Source organism: Camellia sinensis, chromosome 12 (assembly GCF_055761805.1).
Source record: "Camellia sinensis isolate YWXY chromosome 12, ASM5576180v1, whole genome shotgun sequence".
Taxonomy (NCBI): domain Eukaryota; kingdom Viridiplantae; phylum Streptophyta; class Magnoliopsida; order Ericales; family Theaceae; genus Camellia; species Camellia sinensis.
In genome coordinates this window covers 161,364,872-161,376,586 of record NC_138972.1, presented here as the reverse complement: position 1 = coordinate 161,376,586, position 11,715 = coordinate 161,364,872, and the positions used below count along the sequence as shown (strand labels likewise).

The 11,715-nt window shown below is 36.4% G+C and overlaps 1 long non-coding RNA gene and 1 pseudogene across 1 annotated transcript; both read right to left on the bottom strand.

Annotated features, from left to right (window-relative positions):
- Window positions 1-929: 929 nt before the first annotated feature.
- On the bottom strand, window positions 930-9,301 carry LOC114284712 (very-long-chain aldehyde decarbonylase CER3-like; annotated as a pseudogene).
- LOC145803396 (uncharacterized) lies at window positions 1,681-4,283 on the bottom strand. Its single transcript, XR_014345504.1, has 2 exons — window positions 2,509-4,283; window positions 1,681-2,424 (listed from the first exon to the last, which is right to left on the bottom strand). It is a non-coding gene; the product is annotated as an uncharacterized LOC145803396 (long non-coding RNA).
- Window positions 9,302-11,715: the final 2,414 nt, after the last annotated feature.

Genomic DNA, 11,715 nt, shown 5'->3' with positions numbered 1-11,715 from the left:
TGAGTCCTGAACTGTAGTGAGCCCAATGAACAAAACGAGGGGGGGGGGATTCCCTCCCGGGACGTTCGGGGACGTCTACACTCACCTATCAAGATGAGTTCAGAAAGATAGTAGATTCGATCTTTGTACGAAGTTTTAATAAAAAAATCAAAAATTTCCATATTTAGTAATTTCATTATTGGGGCTAAATTTATTAGTTTTTTTTTAGATGGTAAAAATTTATTAGTTTTTAAAACCTTCCTAAGTTACAAAATTCAATTTTACAATTATATTTATATTACAATATTTATTAGATTTAATTTGTTACAACTGTATAGTTTGGTTTAATTTTTCACAAACTATTTTTAGACAGATTTTTATTTTCCTTTTTTAATATTTTAATCATTTAATTTTTGTACTTTTTAGATATATCAAAATTATATCCATCTAAAAAATTAAATGACTAAAAATATGAAAATTTGAAAAGGTTCATTAGAAAAGGTCCATATGGTTTCTCAAAAACCAAAAAAAAAAAAAAATAAAAATAAAAATAAAACAAACAAACAAACAAAACAAAACAAAACAAAAAAGAATATCATTAAGTTTGATGAAATAACATTGAGTAACGTTAGAGATTTAAAAAATTCTACTAAAAATTCTACTAAATGTCTCATGTGATTGTAGATTCCACATTCATGTGAGATATTTGGTAAAATTTTTGGTGTCTAGCATTTTTTATAACATTGGTACTCTCAAATTTCAATTTATTCAAGGAAGTAATTAATATTATACGGATAGTTTGAAGATAAAATAATAAAGTAAATGAAGTATGATTGTCATGTTGGCAACTTTTATTTTGTTATAGATCATAATTAATGCTAAGGTAAAATTAAAAGAAAAGCAAATAATTCAGGTATATAATTGGTATTATTAAAAGAATAAAAGTTAATTTACTTTTTTAGTGATAATTTAGAGCAAAATAATATTTTCTTTTTAAGTTTTCGGTAAATATTCATAATATTCATGACTCCTCTCTCCATCGTATACTGTTTGTTTGTTTCCCAACAAATTTTTTTTTTTCTTTTAAAAAAAAGAAGTGAAAATATGATATTATTGTGATAAAAACATGAAACAAAGGAAGATTGGGGGAGGGTATATATACGTATACCTCACAATATCCAAGCCCATGTACATCATCAAGAAACTTCATGGCTGCAAGATCACCGTAAGTGCAGTCTCCTCTGAAGGGCAAATATTGGTGGGACTACAAATCGGTGAAAATGTGTTCCAGCTGGGGCCCAACTTTGCTCTCTTTGGTGTTATCCACTTACCAACTACCCAAGTCTATCATGGTAAACAACAAAATTCAACACATACCAATGCATATCTTTGCAACATAGAAACTACACATAGAATTGAATATAAATGTAAATACATGAATAGATAGGATTTTAAGAAATTTATTAGCGAAGCTTATTTCACATTTGATTAATTGAACTCGGCATCAATGCTAGTTAATGTTTTGAATAACTTCAGGTGTATATTATGTTATATATACTTTACAGCTCTTGGCTGCTTGATATTTTGTGACTTGGACTAAGTATTTTCGAAACTCAGTTGGGGCTTCCTTCTGTATCTTCTCAAATCTATCAATTGAAAGGTTAACATCTGCACTATGCTTCAACCCTTTAGAAAAAAAATAAAAAAAAATAAAATTCAATTAAATGACAAATTGACAATACTTACTGTTAAAACCTACCACTACCACCTACTACCACCAACTACACACCTATATCACTACCACCTACTACCACCTACTCCACCTACTACACGCCTACCTACTCTACTCTTCTATATATAGGCATCATTGTAAACATATTCAACATCAATCAATAATACAATCAATATCTATACAATTCTCTATTTCTCTTTATACATTAAATTTAACATGGTATCAGAGCAAGGTTAACAACCTAGTCAATCTGCTTCACCGGCGGGCGGCAGTCTCGCCTTGGCCGCCCGCCGGACCTCTACACAAATTCCATCCGCTGCCACAAATTCCATAACTGAACTCTTGTCTCTCTTCTTCCTTTTCAACAACAACTTCATCTTTAGGAGCTTCAATCACCGGCTCGGGTGCCTTGACAGACTCTGTAGTTTCTTTAACTCTGCCACCACCTCAGCTACTTCTTCCACAACTTTCTCCTCCTTGGCCTCAACTTCAGCGACCAGGGCTTCGGGTTCTGGAGCAGCTGGTTCCTCTGGTGCGGCGGCTGTTTCTGTTACCTTCTCTTCTTCTGCTGGTGGCTCAGCCGCTGTTGGTGGTGGTGGAGCCACTGCCTCTTCTGTGGTTGTTATCTCTTCAGCCTTGGTTGGCTCCTCTTTAGTGATCTCCTTTGAGAGTGCTGATGCAGCTAACACAACCTCAACTGTGGCCATTTTCACCTGAAGGGAATAGTGTAGTTTGAAGCACAAAAAAAAAAAAAAAAAACACTAACAAGGAAGCAAAACCCATGTGATCCACTCTACCAATTTCTTGATTTGAGAGTTCACCAGCCCTCTTGTTCATGTCGACATCGGCTTTCTTGCAGACGATGTTGGTGAAACGACGGCCGATACCTTTGATGGATGTCATTGCAAACATGATCTTCTGTTTCCCATCCATGTTCGTGTTCTGCACTCGCAGAATGTGCTGGAACTCTTCATTCGCTACCAGCGACATGGCTAGGGTTTTGAGGCTTTGTCTGTTCAGTTGAAGTTGCAAGCCGTCGCAGCGAGTAAAGAAAGAGCTTTCGCACAGCTCGATTTGAAAAAAAAAAAAAAACAACTCCGGTGAAAACACAGTTGTTTGAGTGTCCCACCTTTTCCACCACACATTGTTTTCATTATCTTCCTCCCACTCTCTCATAAAATAATTCTTCTTATCATTTAAATAATCTATATCCTGTGCCCACCTAGACAATAATCTATCATCTTATCATTTACTTTATTATTGGTAGGACAACCATTCTTCTTTTCTTTTTTCTTTTATTTATTTATTTATACCAAAAAGAATTGAACCCTCCTCGGGCCACCCAATTCCCTTTTCTTATTATTATTATATCCACTTTTCCATTCTAAAATATTCTCCATCCAAAACCATCATCACATTTTCCACCGCCTAAACATTCTTTATCTTATATATATATATATATATATATATATATTTTTTTTTTCTTTTTCTTCTTTCCACCGCCCAACTTTTCCTTGAACCTCAACCTTTTATCTTTTCTTTTTTTTTTTTAAAAAAAAAAAAACCCTTCTATTCATTCCATCTAATTTTTCTACTTAGTCTTGTACCTTCAAGCCATTCGGATTTGCACAATAAACTCATTTTATTCATATCGGGACTTCGCCCTGATCACCATTTTTCAAAAAAAAAAAAAAAAAAAACCACATAAACAAACACACAAAAACAAAACAACCACATCCACAAGCAGGATTTTCCCTTCTCTACTCTGCCGCTGGTCTCTTCTTCTTACCTCCGTCCTGGGCGGCCCTTGACGGTGCTGCCTCCGTGTTTCTCACGCCGCCGAGCCCGTTCACTCCCCCTTGCTCCTCCACCGCAGCATCTGGCGGACCTCCGAATCGGAACATAATGGTGGACTTCCGCTTCAGCTCCTTGTTTTCCGCCTTTAGTACACATATTTCTGCTCGCGCATCCTTATACATGCGCTGGAGCAGAGCCAGTTGGGCGTTTAACTGCTGCACCTCATTTGTCCTACTCTGCAGTCGGTGCGACAAGTTTGTGACTGCCGTCATCGTCTCCACACATGACATCAATGTATACTGATTGGCCTCAATATCTGATTGTGCTGCCATTCTTTGCTCCATAGACCGCATAGGAAAGGTCAACGGAGCAAACTCAGAGGCGCTTGGTTGAGGTTCAAGGGCAACCGCACCAGTTATCTCTCTTGTGGACTCGTTGAGGTCTGGAAAGAGAGTGAGTAGACCACGGGAAGAAGATGCCATTTTCTGGGCAACAGAGTGTTACAGAGTATCTCTCTCAGAAAACGAAGAGTTTTTCAGAGGTTTTCAGCAGGTTTTTGTCTCAGCCTCTGCCTCAGCCTCAGCCTCCGTCTTGGTTAAATAGCCAAGGCAGACAGGCGCATCGTGCACCGCTCGCCGCTAGATGACAACATGGGCGCGCAAGCCAAGGTAGTCACGCGCATCGCCATAATGTCCGGCACACCTTTTTATGGATTGGGCACGCCTTTTGATGGCACGCCTTTTGAAAGATTGGGCACACCTTTTGAGGGTGCGACTTTTTAGCGGTCCGGCATGACCCCATAAACTGTCCCGACATTGATTCCGATTAGCTTTTCCAACGGTCCGACATGACCCCATAAACTGTCCCGACATTGATTCCGGTTAATTTTTCCAACGGTCCGACATAACCCCATAAACTGTTCCGACATTGATTCCGGTTAGCTCCTACACCGGTCTGACACCATCATACAGTGTCTTCACCAACGGTCTGACACGACCATACAGTGTCTCCTATCCTCTTTTCTTTTATGTATTTTCTTATTTTGTTACTCTTTCCAAACTCAAGTTGATTTGTGTCTCTCCTCATTGAGTTTGCGGGGGGCTGTTAAAACCTACCACTACCACATACTACCACCTACTCCACCTACTACACACCTATACCACTACCACCTACTACCACCTACTCCACCTACTACACACCTACCTATTCTACTCTTCTATATATAGGCATCATTGTAAACATATTCAACATCAATCAATAATACAATCAATATCTATACAATTCTCTATTTCTCTTTATACATTAAATTTAACACTTACAAACACTCGTACTCTCCGTCTGCAAAGGTAAAGGGCAATTGCTATTCCGAGTTTTGAAGTAGCTCTTGTTAAAAACACCTCGTCCACATCCCCAGGGATTTGGTTAAGAGTTACAGCCACAGTTAAAGTGTTTCCATGGACAACTTGAACTTTAAGGTTTGGATGCTTGTTCACAAACAGCATTCCACCCCCATTGGGAGCTTCATTCTACATTTAGTCATTTTTTTTCATAATTAATATAGTTGATTATAGATAATTTCATACAAACATCTTATCAAATTGATTGCTTATTGAACAAGTGCAATGTTTAAATTTATGTATAGTTGGATATGGTAGGTGGGTACCTCATGCAAGTTTAATTTGAAGTACATGAGAAAATTGAACATTGGAATCATGAATTTCACTAGCTGAAATGTGGTATGGTTACTTGGGGGTAAAAATACTTTTCCTTACTATTTGGTACAATGGAAAAAAATTATTCCTTGTTGTTTTGTGTTTCCCAGTACCCCCAAAAGGACAAGACAGTAATTTGCGGGTGGGTGGGTATGAGAGAGAGAGAGAGAGAGCAACCTTATTCAATGCAGCAAGGCTAAACCTATCGGCCCTGAGAATTGCCTCCTCTATGTGCTTATTGATGCCCTCTCTAGCAAATGGCGAGAAATACTGCATATATATATATTCAAAAAAAAAATTTAAAAAGAGAAAAGAAAAAGGAAGTCAAGATAATCATCAAATTGAGAACCTAATTGATTAATTCATAAAAAATGGCAAGAGCAGTGTGAGTTGAAGAAACAATAAACATTAAAAAGTAGAGAGAAAGACCTGAAAACCAAAGCGAGGTACAGCCCAAGTGTGGTGCAAGCGGCCTCTGAGGTTGTAGAATGAGACCGAGAAGGTCTTAGACTTAGCCCACATCACCAGCATCACTGTTAATGCAAGTGGCCAAATTGGGAGCAAGAAGATCCTGGTCCTGAAGGGCTTCGACGCGAATGACCGGAATACAAACTGGCTGTGTAGGGAAGCTGTTATATATCCACCACATGTGCCAAGAATACAAAATCAGGTACCCTCCAGTTCCTACCTGCATTCAATGTGCCCATACAATGGAGGATGACCATTATTTTATTTATCCAGAAACAAAAATGCTGTGCTAGCTTTTCTTGTCTTATTTTCTTATTTAATTAATCATAACAATTCTCAAACAAAATTTTACAGAAGAGAGAAGGGGTCATCTCATTTCATTCGTGAAATTTTGTGTCTCATTTTTTTTGACAGTAGTACAAAAAAGCATTTCCAGGTTATTGTTATTAATCCCACCTTAGGTACAAGAATGACTACAACCACCTGATACACCAAATTTTTTTGTAATCAGTATGTGGTCCCGCTTCTTATCAAACTTTTTTTTTTTTTTTTTTCATTTTTGTTTTTAATGTGAATTGGCACACACAAATTCATATACAGTGAACAATTACGTGTTAAATCAGTACGCATTTGGTAAGGACAATAAATATATATGATATGATATGATATGATTAAGCAGGAAGGAATTATTAGGGTATTCTTTGTTTGGAGAGGGAGATACCTGAATTTAAAAGTAACGTTTTGTGCAGGTCCCATGATTCGCTATTGAGGGTATTGCCCAATGCATCATAGAGAGGCATAAAAATGCAATAATTGGTGCCCATCTCTGTATGGTGTAGGCTGTGGTATCTGCCAAATTGATGAATGTATTAGAATTAGTATTAGTTTTAAAGACAAAATAGTAAGGAATTATAAAATCTCAAGATCAACAAATGTTTTAGTTCCAAAATGAGAATAATAAGTTATAAACTGGGCGTCCCGTATTAGATACCCAAACAAATACTATTTACGGATGGATACGCAATCAATCAAAAAAGCCACATAATAGTAATTGTTTTGTGAAATTTTCAAAAATTTTGCATCTCTTCACATCTAATCTAATCAGCTAGCTACTCTATCTCTATCTCTCTCTCTCCCTCTGCTTCCAAGTTCCTTTCTCAGCCCAGCAGCTCCTCCATCACCGACCACTGCGACCTCCACCACCTCTCCACTTACCTCCGATTTCATCCCCTCTACTCTACAACAACAACATCACTTGCACAAAATCTCCACCAAACCCAACCCATAATAATGGCATAAAACTCATCAGTGACACTGATCAATACAGAGGTTTTGTTTTTTCAGCTTCAATTGATCTTTAATTTTTATTGGAAACAAATGGCACAGAGAGTTGGTAGTGAGAGGGTCTGCCATGGGGTTGGGGTTGGGGTTGGGGTTGGGTGGTGGTTTTCTTTTCTTTGGTGTTCTAGAGCGTGAGTGGGGTTTTGCAATGGATAATACTGAATGCTTACGTCACGTTGTGGAGAATAGAATACTAATAAATACATGCATAATTGTAATATTCATGTATGTAAAGAGAAACTGGACTTGGGTCTGTAAAGTCAATCAGGACAGCATTGGTTACCCGTAAAACTAATACTCCTATGTTTACGGGAAGCCACTATAATGAATATAAATTTTGTTCATGGAATTTAGACAATATCAACTAGTGTTGAGTAAAAGATTATTCTTTAATGTCCATTATTGCTAGGTGTGTTGTAGGTGGCTTTTCACAACTATCCTTTGTACAAAGTTAAATGAGTAATTAATGGCTCCAAAAAATCTTTGATTGTGTGCATCTCAAAGAAAGGAAACAACTTGGTGCAACTCAAAAAGGAACTCTTTCAGATATTTTTCTGTTTTAGGGAACCATTTCTATTTATTTATTTAGTTACGGGTAGGAGGGAAATAGGAAATGTATTGCTTTACATTTAGACTCCAACCACTTACTCACTATGCCAAAACACGATATTGACGGCGATTTTTTTAACAGCAATTTTCGTTGCCGTCGTTAAAGATACTATTAACAGCGGTAACGAAACCGCCGTTAATACCGCCGTTAATGTATCTTTAACGACGGTTTCGTTACCGCCGTTTAAAAAACCGCCGCTAAAGTATCTTTAACGGCAGTAATGAAACCGTCAAAAAAACTGCCACTAAAGCCATCTTTTAACGGCGGTAACAAAACCGCCGCTAAAGCCCTCTCATTACCGCTGTTAATGACGGCGGTCTTTGCCGGTGGAGCTCCGGCGGAACTCCGGCGTGTGGTGACCACGCGCGGCCAGAGGTTGAATATGACCATCTACAATAAAGCAAAAGTAATGTTTAAATATTTATTTAGGGAATATATTTCATATAGAGTGGTTGTGGTGTAGTGGTTGGTGTGCATGGATTAAAGGTCACGGGTTTGAGGCTTGGGGGGTGCAAGAAGAAAGAATTATTTTTTAAAAAATTTGAACCTATTTACGGCGGTAAAGAACAACCGTTTTTGGTCCTATATTACTGCCATTTTTGGTCGACTTTTAACAACGATAATTTACCTTTTTACGACGGTTGTACTTTTTCCGATACGAGTATAAACGGCGGTCCTAAATTACCGTCGTTAAAACCTTTAACGGCGGTTTTACATCCTTTAACGACGGTAAAAAACTGCCGCTAAAGCCCAATTTTGGTGTAGTGACTCTTTTAAACTATGTAAAGTTAAATTTTGAAATTTGAACAAGCATGCAGATGAAATGGGATTTACTAACAAGTTATTCGGTAAATTTCTTTCATATATACTGTGGGGACATAATTTTTTAATGACAACACGTGGCCGAGGTGGCACCGAAATGTCAGCCGATGTGCCACGTATTCTGGTCATGACGCCGAGGTAATCTCGGTTAGGCCGAAGTTATCTGCAAAGATACCGCAGAACAAGGGCCACTGCAGAACAAGAAATCCCAGACCTCATCTTTGTCAACTGCTGTGGTTTCACTAATGAAGTATCAGAGCCATACATATCTCTTTTCTGTTACATGTGACAAATAGAATCATATGCCAAATCAGACAAAGGCTCCACAAGAAACTCCTCGTCCCAATGAATATGAGTCCCAAGCCCAAAATAGTGCAAACATGCGCATTGATTTAGCCAGCTCAATGTATGCTCAAAACCATGCCGAGTCTCGTCACTAAAGAGATTCATACTAGTCAGGCACTTCTCTGCCTCCTCCTTCCAATTTGATTCACCATAAGTGATGTACCACTGATCAATCAGAGCCACAACGCACTCATCCCCTAATCTTGAAATGACCTCTTCTTAGGTTCACTGCACATCATAGCTTCTCCAAGGTCTAGAAGTCTGTTCTTGATCAAATTCTTTGCATCCTGGACTCTCATCCCTGCATAAAGAAACTTTAAAAAAATCTCAGAAAAACTCGCCAAGGAATATCTTCAGAAATAAATCTGAAAAAAGAGAGAAAGAAGAATCGAAGAGGAAGAAGAAAGAGAGGAACTCACCTATCGAGATGAGTTCAAATGGATAGCAGATTCGGTCTTTGTACGAAGTTTTAATAAAAAAATCAAAATTTTCCATATTTAGTAATTTCATTATTGGGGCTAAATTTATTAGTTTTTTTTAGATGGTAAAAATTTATTAGTTTTAAAACCTTCCTAAGTTACAAAATTCAATTTTACTATTATATTTATATTACAATATTTATTAGATTTAATTCGTTACAACTGTATAGTTTGGTTTAATTTTTCACAAACTATTTTTAGACAAATTTTTATTTTCCTTTTTTAATATTTTAATCATTTAATTTTTGTATTTTTTAGATATATCAAAATTAGATCCATCTAAAAAATTAAATGACTAAAAATATGAAAATATGAAAAGGTTCATTAGAAAAGGTCCCTACGGTTTCTCAAAAACCAAAACAAAACAAAACAAAACAAAACAAAAAAGTTTCTCAAAAACCAAAACAAAACAAAAACAGAATGTCATTAAGTTTGATGAAATAACATTGAGTAACGTTAGAGATTCAAAAAATTCTACTAAAATTTCTACTAAATGTCTCATGTGATTGTGGATTCCACATTCATGTGAGATATTTAGTAAAATTTTTGGTCTCTAGCATTTTTTATAACACTGGTACTCTCAAATTTCAATTTATTCAAGGACGTAATTAATATTATACGGATAGTTTGAAGATAAAATAAAAATGTAAATGAAGTATGATTGTCATGTTGGCAACTTTTATTTTATTATAGATCGTAATTAATGGTAAGGTAAAATTAAAAGAAAATCAAATAATTCAGGTATATAATTGATATTATTAAAAGAATAAAGGTTAATTTGCTTTTTAGTGATAATTTAGAGCAAAATAATATTTTCTTTTTAAGTTTTTGGTAAGTATTCATAATTGCCATGTTTTTGGTAAGTATTCATAATTGTTAGGAAATACTCATTAATATATTATGATTGTGAAAATAAAAATATATTTTTTAAAGAAATGTTTTAATTTTTGTAAAATCTTTTGAAAAATGTTTTGAAATAAGTGAAAAGTGTTTCATAATTCTTAATTATTTATATATTTTTTTATAATAACGATTAGGGTAATGCTATATAAATTAATAAATTATATATTTTTTATTATTTGCGTGAGATGTTCCTATCATTTTAAAGTGATTAATGATATAAATTCTGAAAATCATATCAAATTTGTAAATTAATTTGAGTAATGTCATGATGATTAAATTTTCTTAACATCAAATGTTCATAAAAGAAATAAGCCACACTTTTTTAGTAATTACATAATGCAAAGACACAAAACTAGAACACAAATACACACATAGACACAAGAGATCTGGTTTTACCTTACAATCCCAAAATCCTAAGCCTCATTTCAAATCCCATGTGTTAAAAAGCACACAACACATAACATGCTTGGTTGATTACCTAATCAAAAGGAAGGAGAGAGAGAGAGAGAGAGAGAGAGAGAGAGAGAGAGAGAGAGAGAGAGAGAGAGAGAGAGAGAGAGAGAGAGAGATCATAATAAGATAGTTTACAAGTTATTACTAATTAAACAATAAAGCCACAAACGAGTACGGATACAATACGGGTTATCTTTTTTATTACTAATTAAAAAGTTATTACTAATTAAAAATAAAGTTTACAAGTTTACAATGTAAAAAAAAAAAACAAAAAAATGGATCAGAAAAAATCTGAAACATATTGGGAATACGATAAAAAAAAACCTGAAAAATGAAGAAAAATAAGAAGAGAGAGGAAGACGAATCTGAAGAAAAAAAATTTGAAATAAAAGGAGAAAGAAGAATTTGAAAAACTCTGAAAAAGAGAGAAACTTTAAAAAAATCTCAGAAAAACTCACCAAGGAATATCTTCGGAAATAAATCTGAAAAAAGAGAGAAAGAATAATCGAAGAGGAAGAAGAAAGAGAGGAACTCACCTATCGAGATGAGTTTAGATAAATAGTGTGACGACCGGGTCTTTTTTTTCTATTTCTTTTCCTCCCTTTGGTTTCGTCCTCTTTTGTTCTCGTTGGGTTTGAAACCCTCGGAAGTTATTCCCAATTTAAGGCTCTCGTTCTTGTCCTTATTGGCGTTGAAGTTTCTTTCTTCCGAGAAGTGCGGAGTCAGGTCCGGAGCGCCTGCTAGGCCAGGGCCGCACGTGCTAGGGCCTAGGGCCGCACGTGCGGGGTTGGGCCGCCCGCGCGGGAAGAGGGGAGTTTGTGTGTATTGCATTCTGCTTAAATTGCAGGTGCGGTGTAGGTGCATGCGGGAGGGCCACACGAGCGGGGTTGAGAGCCGCACGTGCGAGGGTAGGGCTCCACACGTGCAGGGCACGTGCCGCACGTGTGCGACGGCTGGGCAGTCCGAGGCTCTATTTTTCTATCTCATTTAGGGCTGTTTGTATCTCATTTCTTGCACACGCCTCTCTCTCTAAAAACACATTTACTCTTCATTCTCATCAAACACCAAAACTCC